This window comes from Carlito syrichta, unplaced genomic scaffold, assembly GCF_000164805.1.
Source record: "Carlito syrichta isolate Samal-C Ts95f unplaced genomic scaffold, Tarsius_syrichta-2.0.1 Scaffold288366, whole genome shotgun sequence".
Taxonomy (NCBI): Eukaryota; Metazoa; Chordata; class Mammalia; order Primates; family Tarsiidae; genus Carlito; species Carlito syrichta.
In genome coordinates this window covers 125096-139425 of record NW_007232462.1, presented here as the reverse complement: position 1 = coordinate 139425, position 14330 = coordinate 125096, and the positions used below count along the sequence as shown (strand labels likewise).

The 14330-nt window shown below is 52.0% G+C and overlaps 1 protein-coding gene across 1 annotated transcript in view; it reads right to left on the bottom strand.

Moving 5' to 3' along the window:
• PTPRU (protein tyrosine phosphatase, receptor type U) overlaps window positions 1–14330 on the bottom strand; it is an 88271-nt gene that overhangs the window by 68493 nt on the left and 5448 nt on the right. The window contains exon 2 of the mRNA XM_021710282.1: window positions 1337–1468. The gene's annotated coding sequence lies outside the window, so the exon portion shown is untranslated. The remainder of the gene's footprint in view (window positions 1–1336; window positions 1469–14330) is intronic.

Below are 14330 nucleotides of genomic sequence, written 5' to 3'. Positions count from 1 at the left end.
GTGTCTTTCTCCCCCTTCCAATCTGACCCTCGGTTCCTGTCTCCTCCTCCTGCTCCCTCTGTCTCTCCCTTGCTCACAGCATCCCTTCCTTCTCTTTCATTTACTCCTTTTGTCCCTTGTCGTGCTTCCTTCTCTCTCCTGCTGTCCTCTGAGTGTGAATCCCCTCCACCCAGCTCTCTTCCCTGGAATGTGAGCACCAGGAGGGCAGAGACTGCTCCAGCTGGCTCACCACCACACCCCAGGACCCAGCACAAGGCCCAGGACAGTTACTAAAATTCCCTCTCCCCTTTCTCACAGGGTATGTCTCTGCTTGTGTGTGGACAAGAGAGGCAGGTGGTCAGAACTATAAGAGGGGAATTCAAGCCAGGTCTTGTCCCTGAGTGCCAACTGTGGGTGGGTGGAGGCTGGACCCTGGGGATGTAGAAGGTTCACATAGGGTCCCTGCCATGGTGGGAAAATTTACAGATCATTCTCAGACACATCAAGCTGTGATACCCACTCATACTGACATCTAACAAGGGTCTGAGAGCCCTGCAGAGGCAGAGATAAATGCCCCAGGAAGTGCACATACGGGGAGGCAGGGCAAGCAGCAGAAGTCTGAGGGGCCACCTGTGCCTGACCATGAAGGGCTTCTCCCCATTTTACGGTTAAGGCAGTAGGGGTTCAGAGAAGTTAAGTGACTTGTCCAAGGTCACACTGCTAGTAAATGATGAAGCCAGGATTTGAGCCCAGATATATCTTCATGACTCTGGAATGAGTGCTCTAGGAGCCATCATGAGAACAGGAGGCCAGTAGTAGAATTCACATAATTAGTCTCCTGACTCCCAGTCCCGTGCTCAAAAGTGCCCCATCCTGAAATAGGGGCAGAGCAAGGTAGAAGTTGGGAATAATCTGGAACTTCCAGAAAGAAGAAGGCAGAGGAAGGAAGGTTTTACACACATCCAGCCCTTCAGCTTCTTCAAGTCTTGGAAAGACCGGGATCAGAGGCTCTCCAGGAGAAGGCCTCTGAAGAGAGCCTCCCAAAGGCAGGAAGTCCTGGTGGGAGTGGGACAGATCCCAAGCCAAGCTGCAAGGGGAGTAATGGGAAGTGGGTTTTAACCTCTAGCTGTAAGGGCCTTTGATTACTTGAACCTGCACCCATTTTGCAAGTGGAACTACCTGACATGCACAATTAGACAGTGCCCAGAGAGCGCCACACTCAGTGTCATATATGTCATTACAGACGCAAATGCAGATGAGGCCCAGAGAGGTTAAGAATGTGCACAAGGTCACACAGCAGGTGGGTAGAACTGCCTCCAGAAGGAGAAGGGAGAGTGGTGATAGAGAGTACGCTCACCGTGAGGCAGATCCGCAGGGGCCCGGGTGCCAGGGTGGATCCGTACTTGTTCCCACTGGAAGTCATCATATTGGGCCTGGCTGTACTCACAGGGCACTGCTGGGTCACTCGCCTCCTCAAAGGTGCAGCCAGCTGTGAGGGCAGAGCCTGGTTAGTCAGGCCAGGGCAGGGCTGCTGACCAGGCGGACTCCTGGAGGGCAGCCCCCACCCCCCTTCTACCCAGGCCAACACTACCTCCCTCCCGCTTCAGGCCCTTCTCCCCACTGCTCCCTCTCTCCACTAAGGTCTTCCCTTACTGTCCCTTCTCAATACCAAGACATCCCTACACTGCCCACTCCCGCAGTATTCTCAGGATCCCCCCCACTGATCAATCACCCATAAAAGACCCTCCTCAATAAAAACTCGTTATCATGATTGCTATATCGCTGGAAAATTACAACCCATGAGATCAGAATTAGAATTATTCCCATTTTACAGATATGGAAACTGAGGCCCAAAAAAGGTTGAGTGACTTCCTTAGGGCAACACAGCTTGCTAGTGACAAAAGTGGGGTTTGAACCAAGCTCTCCTAACTGCTCAGTGTTCTATCTCCTGCCCTCTCTCTTCCCATAGAGGATGGACAGCGGACCCTGGGCCTAGCAGGATCATGAATCTCCTAAGTCAGCCCAATGGTGTCTCCTTAAAAATAACAACAATCGGCTGGGTGCTGTGGCTCAAGTCTGTAATCTCAGCACTTTGGGAGGCCAAGGTGAAGGAACTGCCTGAGCCCACGGGTTCAAGAGTAGTCTGGGCAACTTGGCGAGACCTCATTTCTATAATAAATAAAAAAATTAGCCAGGCATGGTAGCGTGTGCCTATGGTTCTGGCTACTTAGCAGGCTGAGGCGGAAGGATCACCAGAGTCCAGCAGATCAACGCTGGGGTGGCCATGAGCGTGACACTGCACTCCAGCCTAGGTGAAGGAGTGAGACTCCAACTCAAAATAAATAAATAAATAACAACAATCAGCAGGGTGTGTTGGCTCATACTTGTAATCCCAACACTTTGGGAGGCAGAGACTAGAGGACTGTCTGAGGCCAGGGGTTCGAGACCAGTCTGGGCAACTTGGCGAGACCTCATCTCTACAATAAATCAAAAAATTATCCAGGCATGGTGGCACACGCCTGCAGTTCCAGCAACTTGGAAGGCTGAAGTGGAAGGATCGCCTGAGGCCAGCAGGTTGAGGCTGCCGTGGCTGTGAGAGTGCCACTGCACTCCAGCCTGGGTGACAGAGTGAAACTTCAACTCAGAAAAATAAAAAAATAACAACGATCATACCAATCATCTCATGCTTACAGCAAGCCCAGCACAATGCCAAAGCCCACTCAGTGATCTACTATGCAGTAGGAATCCCTCATCCTTCAGAGTCTCAGTCACCTCATCTGTCAAATGGGGAGAAGCTCCAGTGGCTGGCAGGCATCCAGGACTGGGCTTGGCATGATTGGCATTTGCTTCCTTGCTGCTAGCTGAAGCGTTTTCCTGGGTCTCAGTGGCTTGGACAACTCCTGATGGGGCTGCAAATATGAAGGTTTGGGAGTGAGTGCAGGAGACCAGTTTGCAGTTTCTTTCTGAGCCAACAGTATAAGTGCAGAGCCTTGTTTAGACCTCAATTCTGGGTCAGGTACCACTACTTTCCTACTAGACAGGTGCCAAGAGGATTCAGTCATTGCCAGTGTTGTCAACTGAGGTCTCTACTACAGGAATGTGACATGCAAAAGCACATGTGTGGTCATGTATGACTAGAAGAAGCAAACTCTCATGATTTGCAACCAACATGAACAGTTTAAATGAGAAAAGGAGGGAGGAAGGGAGGCCTGAAACAGATGTGAGTCCTGTGCTTGGTAATTAGGCTCACAGATCTTAGCTGGCTCATCAGTCCTGAGCTGGGCACCTAATAAACCCGAGGACACCACTGGCTCAGAAAGAAACTGCAAACTGGTCTCCTGCACTCACTCCCAAACCTTCATGTTTGCAGCCCCATCAGGAGTTGTCCAAGCCACTGAGACCCAGGAAAATGCCTCAGCTAGCAGCAAGGAAGCAAATGCCAATCATGCCAAGCCCAGTCCTGGATGCCTGCCAGCCACTGGAGCTTCTCCCCATTTGACAGATGAGGTGACTGAGACTGAAGGATGAGGGATTCCTACTACATGGTAGATCACTGAGTGGGCTTTGGTATCAGACAGACCTAGGATCAAATCTTGACTCTTCAATTTGCCAGTCCTTGTGACTGTGGGCAGGTGGTCTTCTCATTCTGAGCCTGTTTCCCATCCACACAGGGAATGGCTAAGGATTCAATGTGGTGGCTCACTTAGCACAATGCTTAGCATATGTAAGCACTCAAAAAAATAGTAACTCTTAATATGTACTACTTGGGCCTACATAAAAAACAGAAGCATGTCAATCAGATGCCAAAGTCCATACTCTCCATCAGAAAAAGCTTCAACAGGCTGGGCATGGTGGCTCCCATCTGTAATCCCAGCACTTTGGGAGGCCAAGGCAAGAGGATCGCTTGAGGCCAGGAATTCGAGACCAGCCTGGGCCATATAGCGAGACCCCATGAAGGAGAAGGAGGAGGAGGAAGAAAAGGAGGAAGTGGAGGAGAAGAAAAAAAAATTAGCAGGGTGTGGTGGTACACACCTATAGTTCCGGCCACTCAAGAGGCTGAGGCAGGAGGACCACTTGAGCCCAGGAGTTGGAGGCTGCAGTGAGCTATGATCGCATCACTTCATTTCAGCCTGGGTGACACAAGGAGACCCTGTCTCATAAATAAATAAATGCCTTCAATACCAAAAGGAGCAAACCTGAGCTGCTTCCCAATCTCCAGAAGAGGAGGGAGGGGAACAGAGGGCAACTGAAGAGTGAGGCCAGTGCCAGGCATGGTGCTAGGCAGTTTCACTTTTAGAAGGCTCTGCCGCTTCCTCTGCAGCAGCGACCTCTCCAAGCTGATATGGGGATCACCTGAAGTGACATGGAGACATCCGGCAGAGCCAGGCACAAAGGGCTCACCGTCTCTGGGGTCTCCCTTTCCTCCCCTGGACCCCATCAGAGTGTGAAACGATGGGATGTGGCTGTGAAGTTGACACCAAGTGAATGAAGGGAGTAACAAGACTTTCCAGAGCTGGGGCAGGACCCCAGCTAAACCCTTTGCCTCTTTGTTTGAAAAGGCCTGGTCAGCATCATCATGCCCTATGGCCTGAGTGAGGTAGGTTTTAACCCCATCTGTGCTGGGAGGGCCTCAGCTCTCCCTCTAGAAAGACCCACAGTGCAGCACAGAGAGAGTACATGACCAGTTGAGATGGTCAGGGAAGACTTCCTGGAGGAAGGGGAGAGCTGACTTCAGTTAGAGCTGGGTCTGCCCAAAGGGTCTTAGCCAAGGCCTCCCAGAGGTAGGGGGATAGCCAGAAAGGAAAACCCAGGATCCAGAGCCCTGACTGGGGCTCAGGGCCTTCCTGTTCTTTCACAAGGAACAAGGCAGCTGCCCCAGGGTATCTCACCCACGGCCCTCAGGCAAGCCTGGGAGTGCCAGCTCCTTGGCTTCCTCTATCTATTCTGAGCCAGGCCACATGATCTGCCAGGACTCCCAGATTGACTGACCTGGTCAGGGTGACCCTCAGACCATCTGACCTCAGCCAGAGCAGTCCCCACACTGACAGACTCCAGTCACAGGATCCCTCAGATTGACTGACCCAAGCTGGTGATCCCCAATTAAACTGACATTAGTCAGACTGGCTCCCAGCTGATTGTCCTGTCCAGAGTGGCCCCAGCTTCATATAGATGACCCTCAGACTATCTGACTTCAGCCAGAATGACCAACTGACTGACTGAATGACTGACCCAGATAAGCTGACCCCAGTCAGGGTGACCGCTGACCTTTATCAAATGACCCCTACAACTGACCCTAGTCAGAGTGGCTTCCTGGGCTGACTGATTCTATCCAGAGTGACCCCTTAACCAGAATGACTCCCTCTCCATGATCCATGTCCATCTCTAGGCCTGTGTCTCTGAGCCAGGCCCAGTTCTAGCCACAGCCCCTAGGGGGTAACATCTCTGGGAACAGTCAGCCCTCCCCAGCACTTGAAAAAGCCCACATCACCTCCAGCCTGGACAGCTCAAGAGCTGGGAGCCCCAAGCCTCTAAGCCGAGTCCCAGTTCCTGCTAGAAACCTAACTCACGCTGGAGGCCACTAGCCCGAGGAAAAAAGAACTAAATCAGACTTTGAGTTCAGAGCAAGAATGGCAGCAGGGAATCCCTCTGGACTCCACTGACACAGACATAGGCACAGATATGCATCTATACACATCAGCACCACCGCAACCACCTGCGATAGTGAAGCCTCATAGCAACTCAGAACGTAGGTACTATTATGATTCCTATTTTACAAATGGAAACAGGCTCAGAGAGATACAGTTGCTTGCCCAAGGCTACAAAGCTACTATGTGCAGAGGCTCAGACTTAAACCACCCATCTTCATCCCAGGAGACCAGACACAAACTAAATTGGATTCTGATATTTCACAGGCCATATGTGTGAATTCCGCTTCATTCACAGAACACGTGTTCCCTGACAGTAGACAGCAGGTCCCATGTTGGCACTATTAGAGGTCAAGAATAGTTAAGACTCAATCCTGCCCTCAGGGACCTCCTAGTCTGAGAGAGGGTGAGGCAATGAGACAAAGCAGAGAAGAATCAAGGCCACAAGAGGGTGGTCAGGACAGGGGGGTACGTGAAGGAGAGCGGCTTCCTGGAGGAGGATGCATATGAGCAGAGCTTGGTAGTATAGGTATCATCAGGCCCATAGAGACGGGTGGAAGGACATTTGAGGCAAGGGCCCAGCAGGACCAAATGAAGTTAGTAAACACAGTTTGTCCAGAGCACAGAGAGAAGCCCAGACTGGCTGAAGACATGGGAGATGACACTGGAGGAAGGGGAAGTTGACGTCAGATCACAGAGGGCCTTAAATACCAAGGTGAGTAGTTCGGCCTCATTTGGAATAGGAGAGCCACAATAGGTGTTTGAGCAGGAAAATGCCTGGATTCAGATGGGATGTGTGATGTGTCCTATAAGCCAGGAGTAGGGCAGGATTTGGAGGGAGCTGGGACCAAGTCACCAAGGGGTCCAGAGTCAGATGTCAGAAACTGGTGAGGAAAGGGGCCTCAAGTCCCCATCCTGGATGCAAACAGCACAGCACATCCTCCACTCACACTAAGAAAGATGCACACACACACAGACCTACACTCATATGTTCTCACACACACACACACACACACACACACACACACACATACACACCCTTTCCCTGGCCTAGTTCAAACCTTGAGGACACAGTCTCAGGCTGGGAACAGGGAGATCAGGCCTCTCCTTGGGTACCTCACCTCTGCAGGGGCCTCCCTGAGATGGTGGGTTGAATCAACCAAGGACCCCCCATAAGCTCCCCCAGCCTCAGCTCAAACTAGCCCCGCAACATTCCTCAGCTAATCTCCCCAATCTGGCGGGCGGTTGCCTGAGCAACCGTCAGCCACAATTTGGGAAGGCAGGGGGATGGTGTGGCCACATCCGCTGGGCTCCAATGGGGTGATGTAAGGGACACAGCAGCCTCTGGCAGAGTGTGGGAGAGGCTTCCCCCTAGTGTGAGGGTCTCCACCTCCGTGTGTGTGTGTGTGTGTGTGTGTGTGTGTGTGTGTGTGTGTGTGTGTGTGTCTGTGTGTAAATGGCTGTGAGAGTGACAGGACAGCCTGGTACCAAGTTTTGAGTACTCAACTGAGAGGCAAGAGACCTGGATCTTATTCCTGCTGAGACTCTAAGTCCCTATGCATGTGACGTGCCTTCTCTGAACTCTTGTCTACTCACCTAGAAAATGAGAATGGAATCTCTAAGGTTGCTCCCACCTCTGCAATTGTGATTGCAAATTGCACTTGTATGAGTGTGTATGTGAGCAAGAAAAATCTGAGAGCAGAGAGATAATGTCAGGAAGAGGTTCACAAGGGTGAGTATGGGAGTCTGAAAGCAGGGGTCTCCCAGGCAGATGCTGTGAAGTTGTGAGCATCTATGAGCAAAGGCACAAGGGCATATTCAGCAGTAAGCATGTGCTAAGGAGGAAGTGGCTATGTGTGGTGGGGTAGTGGCAGTTGTGCATATATATGTGCATGCACACACCACAGGCACTGTGCACCAGACTTTCTCACACCAGACAAGGAACAGTGCTCCCTGCCCACTGTAGCTACAGCTGCCCTCAGTGTTTCCTGAAGACCCCAGGTAAACAGAGCTTGTTTGCAATGAGTTTTTTGTGTGCCCTTTGGTTGTTGATAGAACAGTTAGTCCCCAAGGGCGGGCCAGAGAAACAAAACTTCTCACAGTAGATTGCAAATTTGGGGGCCAGGTTCTTACCCAGCCCAGTCCCATCTCTGGCCTGGGGAACCCAAATGCAACTGCAACAACAACACTAATCTATTCCATCATCCAAAGCTGCACCCCTCTTCTAGGCAGCCCAACCCAATTCCAAAACCAATAGCAGCCTCACCCCTAGACATTCTTGCTCAACCCAGCCCCATCCCGGATTCTCCATCCCAACTACAGTGCCACCTCAGGCCTATCTAACCCCATCCCCTCTCTGCCTGAGGTCAGAGACTGTCTTTCATGCCTTTGAACCCCATCCCCAAGCCCTGTGCATGGTCAACAGTGGCTGAACTTATTGACCACATAATCCTAGCTAGTCTGACCCTGATCAACCACACCCAGCTGTAGGACTGTGACTCCTGCCTAGGCCTGACCCAGTCCACCTCATCACCCTCCTCGCCCCCAGTCAACACACCTAGACCTAGGCTGGGGCTCCCAGAGCTGCCCAAAGAGCCCTCACTAACTGATGAGCAGTTAATTAGGGGCAGGGCTGGCAGCAATGTGCCCATCTTCTAATCACCCAGGGGTCAGCATGGCTGCAAAGAGAAAGATCACCCAGAGCTGGGCCACAGGGAGAAAAAGCTGAGCTGGCACCACCCACAGGAGCCAACACAGAGTCCAGCAATGCCAATATCCTGCCATCCCCACTGAGGGTAGATGGAAGCCAACTGTAAAAGGGATCTTATGCCAGACCCACTCTCTATCTCCCAGATCAATATGCACCACAAATCCCAGAGTTAGCAGCAGGGATGCCACACTGGCAGTATGAGGGGAAGGCATTGGCCAGGGCTGGATGCCAGACACAGGAGAAGGGCCAAGTGGAGGGCCGTGGGGTGCAGAGTACAGTGGGAAGAGTTCACAGATTCCCTGCAGTGCAGATGCCCTGGGTCAGCAAAAGACAGGGTGCATGGCTGGGCATGTGGTTCACACCTGTAATCCCAACACTTTGGGAGGCCGAGGCGAGAGGATTGCTTGAGCCCAGGAGTTCAAGACCAGCCTAGACAACATAGCAAGACCTCATCACTAGAAAAAAAGTTTTTTTAAATTAGCCAGGCATGGTCGTGCGCTCCCATAGTCCCAGCTACTTAGGAGGCTGAGATGGAAAGATGGCCTGAGCACAGGAAGGTGAGGCTGCAGTGAGCTATGACTGTGCTACTGCACTCCAGCCCAGGCAACAGAGCGAGAACCCAACTCAAAAAAAGACACAAAGGCCAGGTGCAGTAGCTCAAGCCTATAATCCCAGCACTTTGGGAGACCGAGGCGAGAGGACTGCCTGAGCTTAGGAGTTCCAGACCAGCCTGAGCAACATGGTGAGACCTTGTCTCTACAATAAATCAAAAAATCAGCTAGGTGTGGTGGCGCATGTCTGTGGGTCCAGCTACTTGGAAGGCTGAGGCGGAAGGATCGCCTGAGCCCAGCAGGTTGAGGCTGCAGGGGCCATGAACGTGCTACTGCACTCCAGCCTAGGTGACAGGGTGAGACTCCAACTCAAAAAAAAAAAAGACAGTGCTGAGTAGAAGGGCATGGGATGCATACAAACCATGCAGTATGAAGATGTTTGCTACATAAAGATACATGCAACGAGGTCCGTGTGGTCCCTCAGTACCAGCTTTGAGGCAGTGTGTTGGGGTGTGGTATAACAGCTTCAAACCGGGCAGATGTAGAATACAGTTATATCACGCAGGGGAGCAGGGCACATGGTGTGCATGGAGCCCACTACAGACATCCAGCATGGCATGGCAGAACTGGTCAGGGCCATGATGCTGCGTGAGGGTGTCACATCCATGGTGGGCACGCCCCAGAGCTGTACAAGGCATATTGCACCACTGCAGAGCATTTAAGTGGTACACTGGGCTGGCACTCAGCACTCCACAACAGGTGTATGGAGGAATGCCAGGTGGTGAGTTCAAGCCTTACTAGTTCTCCTCCTCCAGACACTGGCACAGGGCCTGGCACCATCATAGGAGCTCTGTGCATTCTCATGGGAAGGGTGTGTCCCGTGTAGGCAAGCAGAACAGTATGGAAACACAGGGAAGGATGCAGTGCAGGAGAAACTGCTGGGCGTGGCTGCCTAGTCCAACACACACACTCAGTACAGTTCCAAGCAGCAGAGAAGGTGCAGAATCGTGGCACGGGGAGAAAGAGGCATGAAAGCAGAGTACAGGGAAGATGCCATGTGGAACAGTGAATTCAAAGCAAGGGCTCTGGGTCCTGATTGAGAAGAGTACACAGAACCCAACAGCAAACAGCTACACTGCAAGGTTGAGTCCCTGGCAGGACTCCAGAACTTGGGTACAGTGAACAGGTACACTGCAGGGTCAAGGTAGGACTGTGGTGCAGTGCACAAACCATTGTGCAGTGGTGCTGCCTGCAAAACCCAAGCCAGTCCAAAGCCCAACAATGTGGTCCTGAGCTACGGTGTAGGCACAGACTCCCTGAGCTGTGTGCAACGTGGGCAGAGGTACACTGCAGTAAGGACAGGATGCAAAGATAGCACTCACCCAGGGTTGCCAACAGAAACCTGGAAAAGGACACCAGCCAACAGACAGTTCAGTGGTAACACAGTGAAAGGCCATGGGGGCAGTAGGGACAGTGACCACGGCAGTGGGGTAATGTGAGAGCTGGGCTAAAAGGCGAGTATCCAGTGCGGCACAGTGAAGCAGTGGGACAGAAGTGCTATGTGAGGCAAAGTACCCTATGTGGCACAATGCAACCATAGAACACAGAGAGGTGGTGCCCAGAAACTCAGGGAAACCTACCAGCTTCATGCAGTGCAGACGCTCGTGCAATCATGCAGGGCAGCACAGTGAGGCTGTGTGATGCAGAGATGCAACACTGTGATAGCATGCCATCTGTTGGCACAGCCCAGTGCTGCAAGACAGGAGCTATGCCCAAACCATGAGAGAGTCTACATGCCCCGTGTAGATTGCCCAGTGAGGTGCTACAGTGTAGACCATAAATGCTCTATGAAGCACACAAGCAGTGTGGCCGTAGAAAGACGTGTATTCGTCTCAGGCAGTGGTGCAGTGTAAGGGGCTCTGCCCAGAGACCCAGAATCCATCTTCCCAAGGCAACACCAACCTCCAGTGGGGTGATACAGCACACAAGGGAGCTGTGAAGACACACATGGCAGAGCAGTGACAGGATGGAGGCACAGTCCAGTGAGACAGCGCTTGATCTCTCTTAGGAGAGCCCACACGCATGATGCAATGCAGAACTCAGTGCAGTGCAGGACTGACAGGCAGTACAGTGCTAGGGTACTGGGTCCAGGAACCCCAGAGAGCACACACACAGAGCTGTCCAGAGCCGCCATGCAGTGCAGTAGTGTACACACTGCAAAAGCATTGCAGGAAGGGTTGCGATGCCTCCCTGGGATATAATGCAAGGGAAAGAAGCCCAGGGCCCTGGAAAGCCCTGTGCCTACCACTCTGCCAAGCTGGGCCAGCTCAGCCCATGGGATGGGGGCTGAGGCCTCATCTGCCTCGTCCCCCACCCTCCAACATCTTCCACCCCAGTGACTCTCCAAGGGCAGAGGATGAAGCCACTGCCACCCACAGGACAAGCAGTCTAGAGCTGAACACATTGTCCAGGTATTTATATCTGACCAGGGCCCCAGTGTGCTGGCAGGCAAACAATGAATTCAGATTCTGCTGATAAAGCTGTTGGACAATTAAAGCACATCCCCTGGCCCCTGGCCCAGGGCAGGGCAGTGGGGGGCAGGAGAGAGGAGAGACATAGAGAGAGACCTACTGGATTAAGCCCTGGCACAGGGTGAGCAGAAAGAAGGATGAACAAGAGGAAGGATGTGAAAGGAGAGCCAGACTCAGCCAACCTAGTCAGACATTCCCCCACCCCCACCCCCATTCCCACCACCTTTAGTCCCTCCCAGACCTGGGTTGCATCAAAAGCCAAGAACAACTTTTTCTGAGCCCACAGGATGCCTACACACATACACGTACACGCCTAACAACAGTTAACACTTGCACAGTGCTTACCATGTGCAGGACTTACATACACATAAATATCAAATATAACCCATGAAGTGTGTTCTATCAGTATCTCCAATATACAAATGAGAACATTTAAGGTCCAGAGAGGTAACTTGCCCAAGTGTCACACAACTCAGAAGTAGCACACAGATGGTCTGGGCTCTAAGTCCCTGCTCTTAGCTACCACACGCTATGGACAAACACGCATTGACACACACGCACAACCACAAGGGTCCATATATATACCCACGTACTCACATAAGGGCACACATTCTAAGCAATGCACTTGCCACTTCCTCAGCTGAGACCCACCTGTCCTGCCCAGATAGGCTTCTGATAGCTCCCAGTTGTCACCTCTTGTCCTCAGCTGTCCCACATCCCCCTGTTCTCCCTACCCCACTTGTCCCCCAACCCTCAGTTGTTCCCCCAACACCATCTGTCCCCTCATTGCCAGCTGTCCCCAAGTCAGCTATATCTTTACACGTTATCTCTCACCGTGCAGATGTCCCCCAGCACACAGCTGTCACCTCAGTTCCAGCTTTGATCTTGCCCATCAAATATCCCCAACACCACCCCTTCCCAACAGCCCATCCTAATCCTTCTCCCCAGTTTCTGCCCTCAGTCTCCCAAGCCGCAGCAGCCCCTCTAAGTCCCCTTTCTCCTCATCCCTTCTGACTCATCACTTGGTCCTGTGGTCTGCACTTTGGGACTCTACCCAAGACCTTCTGTGTCATCCAGTAGTGGCACTTCAGGGGTCTTCCTGCAGTCATTCTGCAGGCAATGGAAGCCCCTGCCCAGAGCCAGGCAAAGAGGCATACTGGCCCACCCACAACTGTTCTCCAGAGCTCCAGCCCCTCCAAGCCTTCCCTAGGCATGCAGAGGTTCACACCAACACAAGCACTTAGTGGGCACCTGCCATGTACAGGCCCTGGGGACCAGAGATGACACAGACACAGCCCAGCCCCCCGAGGGCTCCTGGACAGGTAGGAAGATCACTGCAAAGAACAGCAGCACACTATCATAGTGCACTATGGGAGAAATCTGACCACCTGCACTGGGAGGAGGCTGGGAAGGCTTCACTGCCCAAGAGACAATGGGGCTGGACTCAAGGCTAAACAAGCAGGCAGAGCCCATGAGGAAAGAAGGTGGCAGGGGCATTCTCTGCAGAAGGCACAGCATGTGTAAAGGTAGGTGTGAAAGGCATGGCAGGTTCTGGCATCAGCAGTTAGCCCGATAGCCTTGGATGAGAAGGTGGACAGCCAGGAGTGGGGACGGGGAGGGAGGCACAGGTGAAGCTATTTCAGAAAGAACGGACTAGTCACACAGGGCCTCATCTGCTATGCTGGGGTTTGGATTTTGTCCCCTGGATGCTGGGAAGCCTTCAGCTTGGGGCACATATGCCTGGGAAAGGTCATTCTGAGGCCACGCATGGTGGCTCACGCCTGTAATCCCAACACTTTGGGAAGCCAACGTAAGAGAATGGCTTGAGCCCACAAGTTAGAGACCAGTCTGGATAACATAGCAAGACCTCATCTCTACAAAAAAAAAATCAAAAAATTAGTCCGGTGTGGTGGCATATACCTGTAGTCCTAGCTACTGGGGAGACTGAGGTGGGAGGGCTTGAGCCCAGAAATTTGACGCTGTGGTGAGTCATGAACATGCCACTACACTTCAACCTGAGTGACAGAGCAAGACCCCAACTCCAAAAAAAAAAAAGAAGAGAGAGTGAAAGAGGTCACTCTGGTAACAGAAGCACTGGAAAGCGAAAGACTGATGACATATTAGAGACCAAGGAGAAGGTACTGCAATAGTCCAGGCAAGTAATAACGAGGCTGCAGAGAAGGGGACATGGGTTCAACAAAGTCTTTTCCAGCAGCCACTGAACAATGGTCCATCCAGACCAATTTCACTCCCTGAGGTACCCAGCCCCGCACCTCTAGACCAGCGCTGTTCGTAGAACTTTCTAAGAGAATGGAAATGCTCTCTACCTGCACTGACCAGTTCAGTGACAGCCACTAGCAACATGTGACTCCTGAAAATTTGAAAATCTAGCTAGTGCAAATACTTGCACTTCTAATTTATTTAAATTTATTTTAACTCATTTGAATTTAATAGCCACAAGTGACTAAGTGACCACTGTACTGGAGAGTGCAGGTAGAGGACATTTCCCTCACTGTAAATTCTATTGGATTACTGGGTACAGTGGCTCACACCTATAATCCCAGCACTTTGGGAGGCCGAGGTGAGAAGACTGCCTGAGCTCACGGGTTCGAGACCAGCCTGGACAACTTGGTGAGACCTCATCTCTACAATAAATCAAAAACTTAGCCAGCTGCAGTGGCCTGTGCCTGTAGTTCCAGCTACTTGGAAGGCTGAGGCAAAAGGATTACCTGAGCCCAGCAGGTCGAGGCTGACGGCCACTGCAGCATGCCACTACACTACAGCCTCGGTGACAGAGTGAGACTCCAACTCAAAAAAAAAAAAAAAAAAATCCGGGCTCGGTGGCTCAGCCTGTAATCCTGCGCCTTTGGGAGGCTGAAGGTGAGTGGATTGCCTGAGTCTGTGGGTTCGAGAC